A 23,187-nucleotide genomic window follows, 5' to 3' on the forward strand; every position below is an offset into this window, starting at 1 on the left:
AGGTCATGATCTCAGGGTCCTGGGATCGAGCCCTGCATCAAGCTTCCTGCTCAGTGGGAGCCTGCTTCTCCCTCCCCCACTCCCCCTGCTTGTGCTTCTCTTTCTTTCTCTGTCAAATAAATAAGTCTTCAAGAAAAATAAAGAGCTTTAAAGGAGATATAAGTCACATGCAACTGACACTTCAAAAAATGTCCTTTCTTTGCCGCTCCATCTTCTTACACCCTTTACTCCCCTTACTTCAATTCCTGTTTCTCCCCGTGTGCCATGGGCACCTGCTTTCTGGGTATCTCCCCCTTGACTTTCCTTCAGTGGCATACTCACTAAGCTTCTCTGGTTTCTTTTATTCCTTCTCTTTTATCCATCAACCCAAGTCTGCTCTGCAAAAAAGAGCCTAGAACCAACCCAACAAACGGGAAACTTTCCTTTCTAGAGATGGGTGGGGATGAGGGGAGCAGTGAAAAGGATTTATTTATATGGGTGAAGACTAGGAATAGTCCAACAGTAATTTTTTTTCCCTGTTACAAGTGCAATAAGATTATGAAAGGGAGAGAATCTACCAGGGCTGCTAAAGAATCTTCCTCGCCATTTTGGGGCATGCCACTAGATGTTGCGATACAAATAGCAGCAAGCACACAGAAGTTGTTTATGACCACTTAATCTAAACTTGATGGGGTATCCCACCCCCTCACCTAACATGGAATAATAGTCACATGTCTCAAGAAAGGGTCCCCTGCTCTCAACCTTGCTGGGAAATGGCATTCCTGGTCACCAAGTTTCTTGCTGGTCCTTTCTTCAGGAGTTTCAACTCCCTGTTTCAACTCAATCTGTGGCCAGGATTAACAGAGGTCCTGCTGTGTCTTCTGCGCTTATGTGGACAGCTATATTCACCAGTCTCCTGAAGCTAGCTTGGCCCTGTGATGGTTCAGCTCCATTCACCTGAGGAATCTAAGGACCCATTACTTTGAAATTTCATAGTGTGAATATCCAACTCAGAGGCTAACGTTTAGTAACGCCACTAACACAGCATCTGTGGACCAGTCACGGTCCAACCAGGAAAACAGAAACCACCATAAATATTTAAAACCAAGGTAACTCAATTTAACATAAGGAATTGACTACACCACACAGGTGATGGAAAATCTGAGAAGCCAAAGGGGGATGGTGAAACAAGCAAGAGAATAGCAAGAATAGCCTATCCAAGGCTAGGAGGGAAAGGGTCGGGAGGCCCAGGGCCTGGACCCACACAGGCCTGTCCTGAGGGAGCTGAAGCCCTGGAGTGTGGCCACCCAAGGAAGAACCACCTGGAAGAAATACCCTGGTGTCTCCCCTCACCCCACCCACCTCAGAGTTTCTACCAATAGTTTCCATTGACTGAAAAGGAACCTGGGAGTTGAAGCCAGGATCAGGGTTGAAGCCTACACTACAGCCCAGATCAGGGAAGGCATAGTGATGGACCCACCCTGGGGTAAATAAGCCCAAGGCATGCACAATCACAATAGACATGACTGTCAAACCTGTAAAAAGGAAGGATGTGAATGAGTGACAGTCATGGCAGTACAGAAATGGCCTGGGCATGTGGGCATGCCCACAGGTACTATCACAGAGAGTGGGAATCCTGAGTAAAGGCTCAAAAGAGGGCCATGCAGGGCATATTCCAATCGCCAGATACTATGGATTACATACACTGATTTACAGAAGACTTGCAATTGCTTGCAGAATTTGACTAGAAGCAGACTGAGCCCAAGGAGATTAAGTAACGTGCTTAAAGCTGCCCTATAGTTTGCTTCCGAACCTCAACTCACTGACCGCAAAGTTTCCATTGACTGCATTGCACCCGAAACACACTATTGCAGTCCCAAAGGTGTCCGCACATATGTCCCTCTGGTAACACCATTAGAGAGACAGCGCTAGTGCTGATGCCAGGAGAGGTCTGAAATGCATGTTTTTCTACCTTTCATGGCAGCTTCCTCCTCAGCCCTACAAATATTCTCTTGCCACCAACATGCACTTTCCTCCCCCAACCCCAACCAGCACACAGAGGCACACGAAATACGTGCCAATGACCTCTCCAAATCCACTCGGGGGAAATAATGAGGGAAAAAGAACTGAGGTGTGACTCCAGCCGTGGTGTCTTTATTCCACGAGGAGATAAGGCTCTGTGACAAAGGGATGGTTCTTTAGTGATGGATTTGCCAGTTCCAGAAGGGGTACTGATTTGGTCAAACCTTTCAGTGAGAACCCCCTAAGTCACAGCTGACTCACCTGTGGAGAAATCCAACTTTTGAATTATTTTTGTTTGTAAATTTGAATGCATTCAATCCTAAAATTGGGAGGCCTTCGAGATAGGAAAGGAAGAGAAAACCAAAAAAATAGACATATATCAACTGTGCACTGGGGTCTGTGGCACATGGTGTGTGCCTGTGTGTTGTGGGTGAGGGTGTAAGAGGGGGAGAAGAGGAAGTAAAATAAAAATTTTCATCCTGAGTTAATATCCTGAGTTATTAGGATAGCACGATAACATTCTAAGTAAGATTCCTGGAAGCGTGCCATACCCTTTGAGAGGCTTTTCCCTCAAGTAATGGATTTCTCATTTCTTAAGTAAGAACTCCATGGCAGACGTGTAGCCAAGGCAGCAGGTTTGACTGCACTTATGTCAACAGACCTTGGAACTGATTGAGATGCTCCCTGATCACCAGGAATCCCTGATCGTGAGCCCTGATGATGTTAACCTGCAGACTGCATGTGTGTGTGTGCACATGCCTGATGTCATTATATCTAAAAGCATTTTCTTAAAGATATTAGTTAACTCTGGAAGATTTTAATCTGCAATCTTTCAATAAGTATAGTGTTTCTTGCTAGTACAAAGTATAAAATACTTATAAGTATTTGTTTTACCAATAAAAACCAGGAAAACCATTTTCCCAAGGCATAATATAATGGTGGTGGTAAATTCTGTCTAATAGAAAATATGTAATTTTAAGTTCTCGAAGATTCTCATAGCTGAGTTAAAAGCACAAACGGTAGAATTTAAAACTTGACAAATCCTACTGGTGAGCTGTTTTCTCTGGGATAGTTTCTATCATTTTTTTCAAACTATCGATGTAAGTGTGCTTTCCATGAAAAAAATTACTCAAGTATTTATAATGGTCAACATTTCTTAAGGAGCAGATTGTGCTTTGCAAGTTGTGCCTTAAAACAGCCCTCAGACCAAAGCAATACACACATAAATGTGTAAGGACTGTTGTAAAGTCTACATACCTGTCAAAACTCTTTTGCAGATGCCGTTATGAATCATAAGTATATTAATGTATCAGATCTCTAGAGATGTTGAAATGAAACATTAAATTTCATGGAACCATTTAGGTGGCTGGGTGTGATTGGGTGAGAATTTTCTTTGGGTAATGGAATTAAGTGGTTACAAGTCCATATAGGCCCCATTCAGCATGGCAGACAGGTAAGCAAAAAGAAGAGGTGTCTGAGATAGCTTTTCAAAGAAAAAGAAATAACCCCCCACCCCCAAGGTCACTTTTTTTGCCCTCTAATTTCAAAGCATGTTTTTGTTTTTGTTTTTCACTCAGCAAAGCAGCAAACTCCTATTTTGGCAGTAAAAGGCGGTATTTTCCGCATGTACAAAATGAGTGTTGGACTCAATAGGAGGCTTTGTTCAGGTCTGGCCTGGCTCTTCTCCAGGGTCCCAGGTCACAGTGACCTGCCAGCTGTCTCTATGGCTCGGCTACAGTCAGCGTCCTGCTCTCGAGATGACACCAATCCTGTGCTCAATATGTTCCCATTTAAAGAAAAGGTTATGCTCTATCCTAACCTCAGGCAAACTCGGTGTCACTTAAAGTCTAATGGATGGTGCAGCTCTTTCCTAGGAACGAGATCAAAGAACTGGAGTGGAAAAACAGCTCCCTCAGGAGACTCGGTTCCCTGGTCTTACTCAGTTAGAGCCAGAAATCAGTGGGCCCTTCTTTCTAAAGACCAGGAGCAAGTTGGTTGAAATAGAAATACGACAGATCTTCAAGTGCAGTTCTAACTTTAAAAAGGAGACAAAATAATTTCTTGAAATCACATACTTGCTCCTGACAACTCTATGGTTTCATAATAGATTCGTCTAAAATAGTATCTGACGATATTTAAACTGTCACACTGCCGACTCAGATCTGACAGGTCTGACACCTGAAGCACATTGTTTTCTGACTTACACAGACAGGTAAGTCCAGAATTTCTCCTTGTGGATCTCCTAGAATATTAATTTGGTTAATAAACTCCCCCAAAAAGGCCCTCTAGTGTAGAACACATGGGAAACAAGGAGTTAATTGGTTTCTTTGCTACCAGACTTTTTCAAAGGTTTTAATTAAATAGATGTGTCCCGGTACTTCCCAAGAGAAGGCTGAGGCTTCAGTGTTTAAGTTGGAATCCTGTTTTGTAGGGGGAGACCCTTCAGAATTAATATTCTGTTGTGCTTACTTTGGGAAATGCAGGTTTAGTTGATCCCTTTCTTCACACCTGGCGGAGATGCTCCCACCACTGGATTTCTACGCTTGTTCTCTTGCCGGAAACACTAGCCCCGGGCAAACACTCGGCTGGCTTCCCACATAGCCTTCGGCTTTACTCACAGGTTACTTTCTCAGACAGGCTTGCTCTGATTGACTTTTTAAAAATTCAGGTACTTTCCTTGACCTTTCCTTGAGCNCTGAGGCTTCAGTGTTTAAGTTGGAATCCTGTTTTGTAGGGGGAGACCCTTCAGAATTAATATTCTGTTGTGCTTACTTTGGGAAATGCAGGTTTAGTTGATCCCTTTCTTCACACCTGGCGGAGATGCTCCCACCACTGGATTTCTACGCTTGTTCTCTTGCCGGAAACACTAGCCCCGGGCACTCGGCTGGCTTCCCACATAGCCTTCGGCTTTACTCACAGGTTACTTTCTCAGACAGGCTTGCTCTGATTGACTTTTTTAAAATTCAGGTACTTTCCTTGACCTTTCCTTGAGACTTCTTCCCTGTTTGTTTTCCAATGGAGCACCTTCTAGCTTTTACTATGGTGCTGTTGATTATCTCTGTCTCCCTCCCAGCTAGAAGGGAAGCTCTTTAAAGGCAGGGACCTTCGCATCATCACATTCAAGGGACATTTCTCAGCCTTCATCTTACTCAGCCTCTCAGAAGAATTTGACACCATTGAATGCTCTGTCAGCTGTGAAAATATTGAGATAGTCTGAAAATACTCCTTGGACTCCAGGACGAGGCTGTCTTTCCTGCCTGACTGGCTACCCTTCACACATCCATCCTAGGTTCTCCTCATGTTTTTGCCGTTTAAACTCGACAATGCTGAGGGCTCAGTCTTTGCTCTACCTTCATTCACTTTCTGGGTAACCTCACACAGTTCATGGTTTTATTTTTTTTTAAGATCTATTTATTTTATATGAGAGAGAGAGAGGAGAGAGAAAACGAGTGGGAGGGGCAGAGTCTTAAGCAGATTCCCTGCTGAGAGCAGACCCCGGTTGGGGACTTGATCTCAAGACCCTGAGATCACAACCTGAGCTGAAACCAAGAGTCGGACGCTTAACCAATTGCGCCTCTTAGGCACCCCAAAATTCACAGTTTTAAATATCATCTATAAGCTGGTAAGTCCCAAGTCATGTCCATAGCCCAAATTTCCCCTACCCTTCATTGTTAGAGTCTGAGCTTATCAGGGCAGGAAAAGCTATGCTATGTCTAACTTACTAACAAAATGAAAGTTTTTTTTCTCACTCCTACAAAATTCTCTACTACTGTCCCTTGTTAGGCAGCTCTACTGGGCTTGGATCTCGCCTCCAGCAAGTGGCCCATAGGTTGGGGCTTCTTGCATTGTGGGGCTCCCTTATCTTCTAGAGCCCCCGAGTCCTTCACTTCCAGCCACATGCTGAAGAGAGAAAGAGCGTGCAAGATTCACAGCTATTTTATGTTTGGGACTGAAAGTGGTGGATCTTACTTCTACCTACATTCCATTCTCCAGAACGTAGTCCTATGTGTCTTCTGGTAAAACGGAGACTGGGAAATGTAGTTTAGCTGGGATCCCAGGAAGAGGAGACCAAGGTATTGATGAGCTGTGCCAATTTCATTACAAGGAGAAAGAAGCAGTACCACCAATTTTATACATTGTCTAAGCCTGTCCCTACAGAACCCTACCTACTGTTTATTTGGAAATGCATTCTTGATAGTTTTTTTTTATTTTAATTTAATTTAGTTTTAACTCCAGTATAGTTAACATACAGTGTGATATTAGTTTCAGGTGTACAATAGTGATTCAACACTTCCATACATCACCCAGTGCTCATCACAAGTGCATTTCTTAATCCCCATCACCTATTTCACCCACCCCCCACACCTGCCTCCCCTCTAGTAACCATCAGTTTGTTCACTATAGTTAAGAGTCTGTTTCTTGGTTTGTCTCTCTCTATTTTTTCCCTTGCTTGTTCTTTTTGTTTCTTAAATTCCACATATGACTGAAATCAATTGGCATTTGTTTGTCTTTGGCTGACATTTCTCTTACTCTCTAGCTCCATCCACGTCATTGCAAAAGGCAAGAGTTCGGGGGTTTTATGGCTGAATGATATTCCATTGTGTGTGTGTGTGTGTGTGTGTGTGTATACATATATATATATATCACATCTTCTTTATTCATTCATCTATCCATGGACATTTGGGTTGTTTCCATAATTTGGCTATTGTAAATAGTGCTTCAATAGACATCAGGGTGCATCCTTTTGAATTAGTGTTTTCGTGTTTTAGGGGGTAAATAGCCAGTAGTATGATTACTAGATCATAGGGTAGTTCTCTTCTTAAGGCTTTGAGGAAACTCCATACTGTTTTTTAGAGTGGATGCACCAGTTTGCATCAGTGCAAGAAGTTTCTTTTCTCTCCACTTCCTCGTCAACACTTGTTATTTCCTTTCTTTTTGATTTTAGCTGTTCTGACAGGTGCTATAGGTCGTTTTTGAAATGGAGGAGTGATGTGTATTTAGTGATTGGAAAATGAAATGTGCACCAATACAAGAAAATTTTTAGCTGACTCAAATCTCCTGCAGAGTAAGGCCATGTTAAAATGAATATATCTATGCTATAAAAAGTACAATGTTCCCCAATAAGGCAAGACCAATATGGGGATATTCAGATTTATCTTTAAAACTTCTAGAGTCCTTTTGAAGATATTGTTCATTCTGTTCTAATAACAACAGAATTAATCTTACTGATCTGATTAATCTTACCTGAGTTAGTAAGCATATGCATCCTTAAAACCCACATGAAGATAGTCAATAGTCAAAATTTTGCTGATGTAAAGAGTTTAAATGAGCCTATAGTAGAGAGATAAAAACTTTGACCAAAGAATGGACAGGTCTGGAATCAAATTCATTCAATCTCTTACTTGATGTGTGAATTTGGCCAAATATTTAACTACTCTGAGTAAGGCTATTCTTCCTCATCTATAAAATTGGTACACTATATAGATAATATGATACATATGTAATACCTACATAATATTGTCATAAGTGTTATATGAGTTAACATATATAAACCTCCTGGTAGATACTAAATGCCCAATTCTTAGCTATTATATTGCCTTTATTGATTTTAGTGTTTTCTCCTAAATTGTACTTACTAAGACTTTAACATTTTATTATCCTTGTTTATTACAACCTTAGTTACAAATCAAAGACATTTGTGTGGTTAAAGTCTTACCATTAGCTGAAAACTTTGCTTTGAATGATTTCTGTGTCATTTCCACCATCCTTCTTTCTCTAAGAGACACCATGATTTTGTGAGTTCAAGTACTAAATGGCAGGTTAAATCATATGAACAATACAGTACCTTCTGGCATTGATTTCCTGTGCAAACCAGAGATTCAAGCAACCTAGGTTTCTCCATGAACTGGCTTTTAAATAATGAACAACAATCATCTGTTTACCACTTAGGGTCCCCGAGGGAAACTTGAAGATGAAATATTGTGTACCTACCACAATGTATTTGCTATTTAATAGTCAGATATAGACCCTTTTAAAGGTCATTGTGGTTACAGAAGCTGGAAGTGATTTTTATGGCAAATTAAGTTTCCATTTCTTGAGCTCAGCTCTGCAGACTCAAGAGTGACCATATTGGATGTGCTTGCATTTCACTCCTTCCCTCCTCTGACAGGAGTCATGATCACCCCTTTGCTCATCTTGCTTGGCCAGCAATGAGATTGCCAGACCANCTTACTGATCTGATTAATCTTACCTGAGTTAGTAAGCATATGCATCCTTAAAACCCACATGAAGATAGTCAACAGTCAAAATTTTGCTGATGTAAAGAGTTTAAATGAGCCTATAGTAGAGAGATAAAAACTTTGACCAAAGAATGGACAGGTCTGGAATCAAATTCATTCAATCTCTTACTTGATGTGTGAATTTGGCCAAATATTTAACTACTCTGAGTAAGGCTATTCTTCCTCATCTATAAAATTGGTACACTATATAGATAATATGATACATATGTAATACCTACATAATATTGTCATAAGTGTTATATGAGTTAACATATATAAACCTCCTGGTAGATACTAAATGCCCAATTCTTAGCTATTATATTGCCTTTATTGATTTTAGTGTTTTCTCCTAAATTGTACTTATTAAGACTTTAACATTTTATTATCCTTGTTTATTACAACCTTAGTTACAAATCAAAGACATTTGTGTGGTTAAAGTCTTACCATTAGCTGAAAACTTTGCTTTGAATGATTTCTGTGTCATTTCCACCATCCTTCTTTCTCTAAGAGACACCATGATTTTGTGAGTTCAAGTACTAAATGGCAGGTTAAATCATATGAACAATACAGTACCTTCTGGCATTGATTTCCTGTGCAAACCAGAGATTCAAGCAACCTAGGTTTCTCCATGAACTGGCTTTTAAATAATGAACAACAATCATCTGTTTACCACTTAGGGTCCCCGAGGGAAACTTGAAGATGAAATATTGTGTACCTACCACAATGTATTTGCTATTTAATAGTCAGATATAGACCCTTTTAAAGGTCATTGTGGTTAGAGAAGCTGGAAGTGATTTTTATGGCAAATTAAGTTTCCATTTCTTGAGCTCAGCTCTGCAGACTCAAGAGTGACCATATTGGATATGCTTGCATTTCACTCCTTCCCTCCTCTGACAGCAGTCATGATCAGCCCTTTGCTCATCTTGCTTGGCCAGCAATGAGATTGCCAGACCTAAGAAGGATGCAGTTCTCCTATGTGCAGCTCTATGAAGTAGGAAGTTTAAAAAAAAGTAATTGGGATTTTCTTGGTTTTCTTATTACTAAAGCCTTTCCTACCAGGCAAGAGGTGTAATCAAGATATTCTTTAAATTTACAGTCACATTTTCTGTTATCTTGGTAAAAATTTAACAGGTATGCATCATGAAATGATTTTTGAGCTGTTTTCCTTTCTTCCTTCCTTCCTTCCTTCCTTCCTTCCTTTCTTCCTTCCCTCCTTCTCTTATGTTTTTATGTTTTAAAATAGAGATCATCTTGGGGCGCCTGGGTAGCGCAGTCGTTAAGCGTCTGCCTTCGGCTCAGGGTGTGATCCCAGCGTTATGGGATCGAGCCCCACATCGGGCTCTNATACTAAATGCCCAATTCTTAGCTATTATATTGCCTTTATTGATTTTAGTGTTTTCTCCTAAATTGTACTTACTAAGACTTTAACATTTTATTATCCTTGTTTATTACAACCTTAGTTACAAATCAAAGACATTTGTGTGGTTAAAGTCTTACCATTAGCTGAAAACTTTGCTTTGAATGATTTCTGTGTCATTTCCACCATCCTTCTTTCTCTAAGAGACACCATGATTTTGTGAGTTCAAGTACTAAATGGCAGGTTAAATCATATGAACAATACAGTACCTTCTGGCATTGATTTCCTGTGCAAACCAGAGATTCAAGCAACCTAGGTTTCTCCATGAACTGGCTTTTAAATAATGAACAACAATCATCTGTTTACCACTTAGGGTCCCCGAGGGAAACTTGAAGATGAAATATTGTGTACCTACCACAATGTATTTGCTATTTAATAGTCAGATATAGACCCTTTTAAAGGTCATTGTGGTTAGAGAAGCTGGAAGTGATTTTTATGGCAAATTAAGTTTCCATTTCTTGAGCTCAGCTCTGCAGACTCAAGAGTGACCATATTGGATATGCTTGCATTTCACTCCTTCCCTCCTCTGACAGCAGTCATGATCAGCCCTTTGCTCATCTTGCTTGGCCAGCAATGAGATTGCCAGACCAAAGAAGGATGCAGTTCTCCTATGTGCAGCTCTATGAAGTAGGAAGTTTAAAAAAAAGTAATTGGGATTTTCTTGGTTTTCTTATTACTAACGGCTTTCCTACCAGGCAAGAAGTGTAATCAAGATATTCTTTAAATTTACAGTCACATTTTCTGTTATCTTGGTAAAAATTTAACAGGTATGCATCATGAAATGATTTTTGAGCTGTTTTCCTTCCTTCCTTCCTTCCTTCCTTCCTTCCTTCCTTCCTTCCTTCCTTCCTTCCTTCCTTTTCTTCCCTCCCTCCTCCTCTTATGTTTTTATGTTTTAAAATAGAGATCATCTTGGGGTGCCTACGTAGCACAGTCGTTAAGCGTCTGCCTTCGGCTCAGGGCATGATCCCGGCATTATGGGATCGAGCCCCACATCAGGCTCTTCCACTGGGAGCCTGCTTCTTCCTCTCCCACTCCCCCTGCTTGTGTTCCCTCTCTCGCTGGCTGTCTCTCTGTCAAATAAATAAATAAATAAATAAATAAAATCTTTAAAAAAAAAGATTCTCTCTAAAAAAAAAATTAGAAATCATCTATAAGCTTATTCTTAGAACATAGTGATGCTAAGCAAATGTAGGGACTCCCAACGGCAAAATAAAGTCCTGAAGGCTCTCAAACACAGTCACATACATTTTCCGTTATTTCTTTTACATACAGCTTTTGTATTGGCCTCTGCAGGACAAACCAGCCTTCCCCTGATCTTCACCTCAGACTAACTGAGTTGTTTATTAGTTCTGCTTTGAGGAAGAACACAGAACATAACTCTGAATTCTGTGTCTTGCCCTGAAAGTATTGTCATTTCCCTGACACTGGACCATAAACTGGCTGAAGACAAGGAGGGTGTCTCCTGTATCCCTGCACCCCTTCGTTTTACTCATAAGAGGAGCACAATAACTGCTTGTTGAATTGTTGAACAGAATTGAATATGAAAAAGATCGTCAAAGAATATTGCTTAGGTTGCAGCCAGGGAAGGTTCTGAGTTTGATCTACTGGTCTGGTTGGTTTGACAGAAGGCCAGCTTAGCTTACTGTGGTTAGGAGAATTGCCGGTCTGTTCCAGGATCTGTAGATAAAACTTTATCCTCTAGCCTGTCCTGATTCAAATCTGCATGAAGAAAACCCAAGCTCTCCCTAACCTCAAGAGAAAACCAGGTCAGTACAGCCTCTCAGAAGTCAACAATGACTTCTAGGAGCACGTATTGGAAGAAAATCCATAGCCCAGCTGCCTTGCTAATAAGCACGTCCTCTCCTCTCTCATGCTTGCTACTGATATATATAAAGCATTTGGTGTGTAATTGCTATGGCCTGAACTCTCCATTTCCTTGCAAATATGTGTATATGTGACTTTCACACTAATGACTACCACGTGGTATAGTAAAAACCCATCAGCATGAAATATAGCATTTTTAGAAGGCTCTCTTGCATCAGTGAAGCCCATTTATGCAGCTGAAAATGTTTTTATCTGTCCACTTCGATGTGGGGAATGGGTGTCATTAGTAGGACATGCATAAACTGAACAGGTAAAGCCAACTCCATGAGTGTGGCTTGATGCTGGCTCCAGACCTACATACATGTGGTTATATGAATGAATGGATGCCATCTGCCAATGTCCTGAAAGCCACTCAGAGCTGCTAAAGGGAAGGAGGCAGAAGGTCTGAGAGACAGCTCATGGGCTCATCCTTTCCTTTTTCTTCTTTGTGTTTGGTTTTCAGAGGAATCTTAATAGATGGGGGGAGTTCATTTATTTGTGAATTGAAGTGGTCTTGTTCTAATTTTCACATAAGGGCAGCAGAAGAGGCGAGAAAGGTTGAGAGTTTGAGAGGGCAGTCCTTGTGAGCGAAGTCCCCCAGGCTTCACAGGCCAATGTGATTTTGAGGTCAGATGTGTTTCGAGCCCTGTTATGAAGTATGTTCGCCTGCAGGCATTACAAATCTTAGAAAATGGCACTAGTAAGTGCTTCATTATCCAGCAGGAAACTCGGCCAACTGTCACCAGGAACATCTGTATCTGATTGTCAAAGAAAGAGAGAGGAAGGAGTTTCTACATCCCAATCAAACGTAAGAAAATGCAGCCGAGTGACGCTTGAATAGTGCCAGTGTGAAAATGAAGTGCAAACAAAGTGCCCATTAAAAAATGAAGTACATTCCTAATGGATTGCAAGAATCATTGAACACAGTCCAAGACTCCCGAAGAAGATAAAGAAGAGCCCCTTAGAATGTCTTGCAATGTATCTTGTGCCTCAAAATTTACTTCGGCATTTTTTTGTTTAACACTTCATGTAAGGCAGAAAAGATCATCCTTAGAAATGCTTCTACTAAACTTTAAAAATGGCTACTTCCACTTTGGAGAGTTTTGAAATATTCACAATAATCACATTCTTTAATTTTTATTTTGAAATAATTATAGATTCACATGCAGTTGTAAGAGGTAATACAGAGAGGTCCCGTGGGGTCTTTATTTAGTTTGCCCCATTTGTTAGTGTCTTGCAAAACTATACAGCAATATCACAACCAGAATATTGACACTGATACAGTCAAGATACAGAACATTTTCATCTCCATAAGGATTGCTCATGTTACCCCTTTATAACCACACCCTCTTTCCTCAATCCTCACCCACTCCTTTATCCTTGAAAACCGCTAATCTGTTGTTTCTATAAATTTGTCATTTCAAGAATGGTCATATAAATGGAATCATACAGTATGTAATCTTTTGGGATGGGGTTTTTTCATGTAGCAAAAATTCTCTGGAGATTTATCCAGATTGTTGTGTATATCAGTAATTGTTCCTTTTACTTGCCGAGTAGGGTTCCACAGTAGGAAAGTGCCAATTTGTTTAACCATTCACTCATCGAAAGAGATCTAGGTTATTTCCAGTTTGGGGCTATTACAAATAAGTCTGCTATAAACATTCATGTGCCAGTTTTTTGTGGACATGAGTTTTTATTTTTCTGGGATAAATGCTCTGGAAGGCAATTGCTAGGTCGTATGGTAGTTGTATATTTAATGTTTCAGAAAACTGCCAAAGTGTTTTCCAGAGTAACTGCACCATTTTACATTCCTACCAGCAATGTAGAAGTGAGCAAGTTTCTCCATATCCTCACCAGCATTTGGTGTTTTCATTTTTTAAAGACATTTTGGTAAGTTTATAGTGTGATATCTCATTGTGATTTTAATTTGCAATTCAATAATGGTTAATGATAAGGAACTTCTTTTCATGTGCTTATTTGACATCTCTATATTTCCATGGGTAAAATGTCCCTTCATGTCTTTTTTCCATATTTTAATTGGACTGTTTGACTTTTTACTGTTGAGATTGAGCCGTATTATATATACTAGATATTATTCCTTTGTGAGATGAGTGGCTTGCAAATATTTTGTCCCACTCTGTAGCTTCTCTTTTCCAGTGTTTCACATGAACTTTTACAGAGCAAGAGCTTTAAATTTTGACAATATCCGATTTATTATTTTTTTCATTTTATGGATCATGCTTTTGGGGACAAGTCTAAAAACTCTGTCTAGTCTGAGACCCTAAAGATTGTCTCCAACATTTTTTCTAAGACTGTAAAATTTCCTGTTTTACTATTAAGTCCACGATGCATTTTTCAGTTAATTTTTGTATGAGGTGTGTGGGTTAAGTCAGGCTCATTTATTTTGCGGATGGAAATCCAGGGGCCCCAGCACTATTTATCCAAAAGCTTTCTTCCTCCATTGAAATGCTTTTGTACTTTAGTAAAGAATCAGTTGGGCATATTTGTGTGGCTCTATTTCTGAGTTCTATGTTCTGCTTCATTGACCCATGAGTTTTTCCCTCCCCCAGTAGCACACAGTCTTGATTATTGCAGCTATAATAAGCCTTGAATTTGGTAGAATGATTTCTTCCACTTTATTCTTCTTTGCAAAATTGTTTTAACTATGCTAGGGTCTACGCCCTTCCGTATAAATTTTAGAATGTTTCTATTGATGTCTACAGAAAAAATCTCACTTGGCTTTTGGTAGATACTGCAGATAGATCTGTCTATCAATTTGAGGGGGATTGACATATTTAGTCTCTTTTCTTTCAATTCACAACATAATATGTCTCTTCTTTTATTTAAATCTTTGACTTCTTTCATCAGCATTGTGTAGTTTTCAGCATACAAATCCCGGATATGTTGTGTTAGCATTACACTTAAGTATTTAATTTTTGGAGCAATTGTAAATAGTAATGCATTTTTAAAATTTTGGTGTTGGGGCGCCTGGGTGGCATAGCGGTTAAGCGTCTACCTTTGGCTCAGGGCGTGATCCTGGCGTTACGGGATCGAGCCCCACATCAGGCTCCTCTGATATGAGCCTGCTTCCCTCTCCCACTCCCCTGCTTGTGTTCCCTCTCTCGTTGGCTGTCTCTATCTCTGTCGAATGAATAAATAAAATCTTTAGAAAAAAAAAATTTGGTGTCTTTCTGTTTATTGTTAGTACATAGAAATACAATTGATTCTTTGTATGTTTATTTTGTATCCTGCAATGTTAATGAACTCATTAGTTATAGGAGGGTTGGTTTTGTTTTTTTTTAAATAAATTCCTTGGGATTTTCTATGTAGATAATCATGTTATCTACAAATAGAGTCTTATTTTTCCAAGAGTTTTGATCATGAATGGGTGTTGAATTTTGTCAAAGTCTTTCTCTACATCACTTGATAAGATCATGTAACTTTTTCCTCTTTGGCCTGTTAAAACACTGGATTACTGTTCTAATGGCACCTGGGGTTTGTCTTAATCAGGTTTGGTAAAACATAGAGACATGGAAATGACTGTCATGAAAGGACATATTCATTCTATTCACAGATCCCTAGAAAAAAGGGCATGGCACACCGTGATGAGAGGGGCACAAGAGGAAGCCTTGTGGTTAGTCAGGAGGCAGAGGGAGTGAGGAGAAAACTTGGGCAAGAGACGTAATTGTGATTTGCATGGGAAGAAATGAGCAAGGCAGGGAAGGGGGGCTAAACAGGTTTAGGATTTAGGCTAGTTTGAATAATTTCAGGGGGCTCCTGGATTTAGGAGTGTCCTTAATTGGCTGATACCTGACCCTGGGGGTGGTTAGGGCAGAGGAATAGTGGCCCAGAATGTAAGAGTTTGATAAAGGAGGCAGTTGGGATGTGGGTGCTGGATTGGTTAGTTTGCATATGAAAGGAGTGCTTCCTGCTGAGTCCTTTGCTTGAAGAATCAGCCTAGAGGCAGTTCCTTCCTCATCTGGAAGTTCCCAGATGTTAAGATATCAAATACAGAAAAACATGGTTAATTATTCAATTAATTGATTTTTAAATACTGAGCAAGCCTTGCGTCCCAAAAATAAACCCCCCTCGATCATAGTGATATAGGAAAGATGTTAGGGTTTGAAGCCGATGGCCAAGAAAAAATTCTTGAGACGTCTTTGGTGCAAAAACGTGGTTTTATTAAAGCATATGGCAGGACCCATGGGCAGAAAGAGTTGGACTGGGTCCTGAGGAGTGGCCCATTATATACTTTTAAGTTGGGAAGGGGTTAGGGATAGGGCAAGTTTCTCTGAGGAATTTGGAAGCAAGGTTTCCAGGACCTTGAGGGGGCTAGTTATTGTTGGAAAAAGGTCATTTATTACCGTCTAACAAAACCTTGGTCATGAGGCCCTTCAGATGTATATTGGTGGGTTATATGCTTGGCGGATGATTGTCAACAAGTTTCTTGGTGGGTAGAGGTAAAGTAAGTTTCCAAAGGAATTTTTATAAGTTAAAGTGGATTTACAGGACTGGGGGTCAGCCCAAGATTGCCTCTTGCCTTTAGCAAACTATTAACAATGAGGCAGCTGAGTTCCTAGAGGAATGTCACTCTACCTGTTTCAAGGACTTGTTCGTGGGCTATAGGTAGGAAGGAAATTTAATTTTTCTTTTGCCTTTGCTTCCCACATTAATAGTATATAATTCTTTTTATATATTGTTGATTTCTGTTTGCTAATATTTTGTTAGGGACTTTTGCAACAATATTAATGAAGGATATTGATCTGCAATTTTATTTTTTGGTATTGTTTTTGCTTTGGTTTGGTATCAGGGTAATACTAGCTTCATAAATGAATCAGAAAGTGTTTCCTTCTCTTGTATTTTCTGGAAGAGATTGTGTAGAATTGGTACTAACTCTGATAGTTTAGTGGAGTCTTCAGTGAAACTGGGTCCAATGGTTTAGTTTGGGTAACTTTTAAAATTACAAATGTAATAATTTTCTTAATAGCGAAGGGCTATTCAAATTACATGTTTCATATTGGATGAGTTGTGGTAGTTTGTGTTTTCTGAGGAATGGGTCCATTTCTTGACAGTTGTCACGTATATGTGTGTATAATTGCCTGTGGTGCTCCTTGATTATCCTTTTGATGTCTGCAGAGTCAGTAGCTATATCTGCTCTTTGGTTTCTGATCTTGGTAATCTGCGACTTCTCCCTTTGTTTCTTTGTCAGTCTAACTAAAAGTTTGCTTATTTTATTGACCTTTGCAAAAAGTCAGCTCTTTGTTTCATTGATTTAAAAAATTTTTTTTTCTATTTTCAATGCCATTGATTTCTGCTCTTTATTGTTTCCTTTCTTCTCCTTGATTTGGCTTTAGTTTGCTCTTCTCCTTCCACATTCTTAAGGTGGGAGTTTTAATTTATTGATTCAAGATTTTTCCTCTTTTTGTATGTATGTGTTTAGTGCTATAAATTTCCCTGTCAGCACTACTTTAGCTGTGTTTCACGAATTTTGATACATTGTATTTTCATTTCCCTTCAGTTCCACGCATTTTTAAATTTCCCTTGAGACTTCTTCTTTGACCCATCCATGAATTATTTAAACATGTGTTCTTTAGTTTCCAAGTGCTTGGAAATTTTCCTGTTATCTTTCTGTTATTAATTTACAGTTTGACTCCATATGGACAGAGAATATACTCTGTATGGTTTCACTTCTTTTAACACTGTTGCGGTTTTTTATGTCCCAGGAATGGTTTGTCTTGATATATGTTCTATGGTCACTTAAAAAGTCAGCGTATTCTGCTGCTAATGGATGGAATATTTTACACATATCAATTAGATCCTGTTTATTAATGGCATTATTGAGTTTCTTTATATGCTCACTGATTTTCTGTCTAAAAGTCTACCAATTGTTGAAAGATGGATGTTAAATTTGCCAGTATTTGGGGATTTGTCTATTTCTTCTTTCAGTTCTATTGGTTTTTACTTCATATATGTTGCAGCCTATATAGCTATCTGTGAAGTGGCTTTCTTATAGACCCATAAGCAGACACACACACGCACGCACACACACACACACACACACACACAGTATGTCTTCTAATTCACTCTGCCAATGCCTGTCTTTTAATTACAGTTTTCAGACCATTTAAATTTAAATGAATTATTGACTTGTTAGGGCTTAAATCTACCATTTCATTTTCTCTTTTCTGTTTGTTCTCTTTGTTTTACATTTCTATTTTCTCTTTTTTCCCTTCCACTGGGTTACTTATACTTTTGTTAGTGTTCTATTTTTATTTATCTATGGTGTTGTTGAGTACATCTCATTGTACAGCTTTTTTAGTGATTGTTCTAGGTATAGCACGATACATTTATAACATCACAGTCTTTTGATGTTGATATTTTATCAAGTGAAGTATAGAAACCTATTTCCCTTTATATCCCTTTTCCTCTCCAATTTATAATTGTTTTAAGTATTTCCCCTACATACATTTTGAACCACATTAGACAGGGTCATGATTTTTCCTTCAATTTAGAAAATTTAAGAGGAGAAGAAAAGCCTATCATATTTACCTATATATTTGGTTGCTGTTTTCTTCCTTCCTTTCTTCCTTCCTTCCTTCCTTCCTTCCTTCCTTCCTTCCTGATGACCCAAGGTTTTTTTCATCATTTCCTTTCTGTTGAAGAGTATTTCCTTAAACCATTCTTTCAGGGTATGTCTGCTGTCAACAAATTTGCTTGGTTTTCCTTCACCTGAGAATGTCTTGATTTCCCCCACATTCCTGAAGGATATTTTTCTTGGGTATAGAATTCTAGGTTTATGGTTCTTTGCATTCAGCACCTGAAAAATATCGTGCCACTTCCATCTGGTCTCCATGGCTTCTAATTCTGTCATTTCATTTGTTTTTCTGCTATAAGCAAGATATTGTTTGTCTCTGGATACCCTCAATATTCTGTCTTTAGTTTTCAAAAATACAGTTATGATGTGTCTTGGCATCAGTTTATTTGAATTCATACTGTTTGGTGTTTGCTTAACTTCTTCAATCTGTAGGTTTATGTCTCCTGCTACATTTTGGAAGTTTTCAGCCATTCTTTCTTTGAGTTCTTTTCCAGCTTTGCCCTCTTACTCCCTTTTTTTAGGACTCTGATGTCACAAATTGTAGATCTTTTTTTATAGGCCCACAGGTCCCTAAGAGTCTGCTTTCTTTAAGGTCTTTTTTCTTTCTGTTGTTCAGATTGGGTAATTTTTATTACTCTATCTTTCAGGTCACTAACTTTTTCCTCTGTCCCCTCCATTCTGCTGTTGAGCCCATCTGCTGAATTTCAACCACTTCTTCTTTTGGTTATTATATTTTTCAGTTCAAAATTTCAAATTGTGGTTCTCCTTTATATTTTCTATTTCTTTGCTAACACTTCTTATTTCTTTTCTGAATTTTTCTATTTTTTTTTCATTTGTGACAAGCATGTTCATAATTGTTTGTTGAAGCCTTTTTTCATGATGGATGATTTAAAGTCTTTTTCAATTAATTCTAACATCTCTGTCATTTGGTGTAGCCTCATTTTTCATTCAGTTGGAGATTTTTCTAGTTCTTGATATGGAGAGTAATTTTGTTATTTTAACTTGGATATTTCTGTATTATGTTCTGAAATTTTGGATCGTATATAAACTTTCAGTTTTAGTTTTTCTTGTTTTTTTGTTTTGTTTTATTTTTTGGTTTTTGTTTGTTTGTTTGTTTTGGATACCATTCTGGCCAGAAAAGGGGGGTATGCTGCCTCATTACTGCTAGGCAGAGGTAGACATCCAGGTTCCTCATTTGACCTCTGCTGACACTCAAAGAAGGGGACCTCCTCATTACTACTGGGCAGGAATAGGAGTTCTGGCTTCCCACATGGTCTCTATTGACACCATGGTGGCAGTGGTTTCATTACCACTTGATGACAGTCAAAAGTCCTGATCGTCTGCTCTTCTGACAGCCTCCCAGTGGGGAAGGAGAGGGTATCCTCATTACTGGCATGCAGGGGACTGGATGCTACGTAGTAATAAAATCTGAATGCTGGCACAAATGAACATCTGGTCAGTGGCCACTGCATCATGATATCTCAGGAAGGTTTTGTCAGCTCTGCAGTTCCTATAAGGCACATCTTTTTTGGTTAGTGACAATCAGGGCATTAACAGTTCTTTCCAGAGAGCTGGCCCTGATTCTTTAATTAGCTGCAATTCTGAGCTCAACAGTTATTCCTTCTGCCCAGGTACCTTACTACTCTGAAAGGATCTGGCCACATCCATAGTGCTATATGTCTCTAGTTTACCCTCTTATTCTCCACACTGAAGGCCCATCTGCAATATTTATTCCACTATGAGAATTATGTATAGTGTAATTTCCTCCATCTCCTTCCCTTTCATAGTTGAGTTTATCCCCATCAACTGACTTTTCCAGTTCCTTTAAAAATTATTTTCCCTGTATGTTCAGACCTATTCCTTATTTCCCTATCATCTCTTGGTCACTGGCTCCTCCTCTACTTATTTCAAGTCAGTGTTATTCTACTTTTCACACTTTCTGATATCAGATCCTTATCTTAGTAACACTTACATGCTGTAATAGCTATCTCATATAGGAAACATGACACATGGATGAGAACAGCCTTACTCTGAATATTCAGAGAGCAAAGAGGGAATGCTGGACATGAGTGAGTGGAGCTCAGATTTGTAGGTCAGTTGTTGAGTCAGTATTCCAAGTAGCAGGGATTTAGAGGTAATGCTCTTTGAATGTGGAGTTAGAATGCCTTGAGGACTAATTTGGAAGATGTGCTTGCCCTTATAATTATGTGATGAACTATAGAGAGGCAAGGTATGCTCTGATGTTTTAGTGAAGAATTAAAGACACTAAACAAATCATTACTTGATTGCCATCTCTGTGTCCCCACTACCCCATAAATGCTATATTTGTGTAATTTGATACAGCATCAAGCAGGCCACCAAGGAATAGTTATTAAGCCCAATTTAAAAAACATGATCCTATTTGAAAAGGAAAGAATGAAGAAAAGAAGGAAATGAAAGGAAGGGAGAGGAAGGGAAGAAGGAAACAGAGCTTGTATAACCTTAGTGCTGTCCACCTGCACCTTTGGTCTTTCCCTGACTAGGCACATGGTAGGATCCCACTTCCTGACCCATTTGAGGTCTGGCACGTAATTGGCCTATAACATGTGACAGATGAAGGATGCCACTTTCTGGTAGCCTAACTTAAGAGCTAAGGTGTGATTCTTTTAGCTATGGCAAGCAGAACTGCTCCAGATGGGTGAGGCTGCATTCCTGACTGAGAGCAAATCAAGTGTGGCTCCCTGCCAACCCAGCAAGGACATTCTATTCTGTGTGAGCAAGAAACAAATCTTTATAGCTTTAAATGATAAAAAGCAGGAGTTGTGTGTTATTATAATATAGTGTAGCCTGTCCTGAATAATTGAAAATAGCAGGAGTATGTCTTTAGCAGTGGGAATATACATTATTTTTCTTTTTTCTTTCTTGTCTTTTTCTATTTCCTAGTTTTTCTAAAAAATTTTTTAAATCTATTTTTGACTTTTCTAGAATGGGTATTATTTTTGTTATAAGGGAATAACCTCATAAATAAATTAGGGATACATTTTATGATTTGTGTATGTTTGTAATTTGAAGTGGTGTTACATTCTTACTGACAGATGCATGAAGTGTACAGAAATTAACACCGTGTTCTTGAACCTAGGGTACATTTTAGCATGTACTCCTTAGTCATGAACAACTCTGACAGTGTTACGCTGTCATTGAATCCTGGCCTACCATCTAGAGATGGGGCTCCTCCAGCCCCTAAAAAATGCACTTCCATGAGGGTAGTGAACCCCTTGGGGTCTTAGGAGACATTTCCCTTTTATCTGTGGTTTGCCTCCTCTGTATCTGTCGTTTGCTAATGAGGCAGTGAGGTAGGCAGGCAACACCACCAACAATGATAGGCATTGCTTATCAGAGGATTGTGTTTGCTATTTTTCCTTCCTCCATCTTTCCCTTGTCTCTCTCTCTCACACACACACACACACACACACACTTTTATTAATACCGTGGGCAGGGTCATTTGAGAATACCAGAACATCTGCATGTTGTCTTTATTAGACAAGAGGACCTTTCATTTGAATGTTTTAGAGAGACCTGGAGAAAAGAGATCTAGTTTCTACTCTGGCCCAAACCCAGACCTCTGAGGCACAGGATTTTACATGAGTGTATTTGCACATAGTTGCTGGCTGACCTGGATGAGATCAATAAAATCCCACGCCTTCAAGCTGGCAGACTTGAACCCAGGGCCAACCTAGAGAGAACAGACTGGGCCTCAGCCTGGTGTTTTTTCTTTGAACCTCCTCTGGCACAAAGAGAAGACAGTTTTGATGTCTTTGATGACTGAGTTTCCATGGACTAAAACTAAGAGTCTCTAGACATTTTTAAAAGGCTAATATTTTCTTTGAGATTTTGCCTACTGCCTCCAGAGGATTATTCACAGTTTTCTTCTACTTTACTAACCTAAAAATGTATAACACAACAGGCTCTCAGTAGAAATAAAAACCCTCTTATTGGACCTATTGGAAAAAGATAGTAAAGCCCTGGTTTTACAGATAAACCCTTTATAGTCCTCACCTCTTCTTCTGTAGTCCTTCAGAACCCGTGCTTAGTGTGAGATAATGAGTTATATTTCTGAGTAACAAGTTCAAAAGGACCAAAAAGAGCGAGGTTAGTGTTTAGCACTGATGCTAAGGAAAAACTTTGGGGAATGATCTTTTTTACATTTTTTTAAAGCACCAAAGATTGTTTAGATCCCAAATTACCTAAAAGAGAAAAAACAGCCTTATTAAGAACTTTTACATATTTAAAATCAGATTTAGAATAGTGAGAGATTATGACACATGTACAAATTTGTATAAAAAGCTTCTCTACCTTTACCTGGTGGTTTCATTAAATTTTTAATTATAAAATAAATTAAATAAAAAATAGATACCCTCCAAAACAAAGACTTTTAATCAAATCATCTGGTTTATCTTCAAAATATGCAATTCCTTTGTATTCCCTAAAATGTCTAGGTAGAGGCAAAAATAATTTTTAAGTTTTTAAAAATGCCGACCCTTATGTACACAGTTCAGTTACTTACATTGGGAACTGGGTCTCAGTGTGGAAGATGCCTGGGGATCTTGCAGACTCACAGGGCTCTGAAAAAAAGTTAATAACCCTCTTGCCTTGTTACTAAAAAAGACCCAGGCAAGGCATTTCATACACCCGCAGGGATCAGCCTGCTGCCTGAACTGTTAGCCCAGTTCTGTAGGCTCCTTCTGCTTTCATCTCCTCTTGCTTACATTTTACAAAGGTGTTTGTTGCAATGAAATTGATTGGCAGCACACTTGGCAATTCAAATCGAATTGGTTGTTCCTCCTTTTTTAATTCCATTAACCAAGATGAATGCAATGCAATCTGTGGGAGCCCTACATCAAGAACTCAGGTCCCGGTGCTGTGGGACTAGCTCGTACTTCATGATCAAGGACCCTTATTTTGTAGATCTAACGAGCATGGAGAACAGCTTTTCAGTTTTTCTGAAAGATAAGCTTGTGCCCTGATCTGGATTCTAAAATTGGAAGCATTTG

General features: G+C 39.1%; 1 protein-coding gene across 1 annotated transcript in view; it reads left to right on the forward strand.

The window, feature by feature from the left end:
• CLVS1 (clavesin 1) overlaps nucleotides 1-23,187 on the forward strand; it is a 196,784-nt gene that overhangs the window by 133,895 nt on the left and 39,702 nt on the right. The window lies entirely within an intron of this gene.

Source organism: Ailuropoda melanoleuca, chromosome 9, assembly GCF_002007445.2.
Source record: "Ailuropoda melanoleuca isolate Jingjing chromosome 9, ASM200744v2, whole genome shotgun sequence".
NCBI lineage: Eukaryota > Metazoa > Chordata > Mammalia > Carnivora > Ursidae > Ailuropoda > Ailuropoda melanoleuca.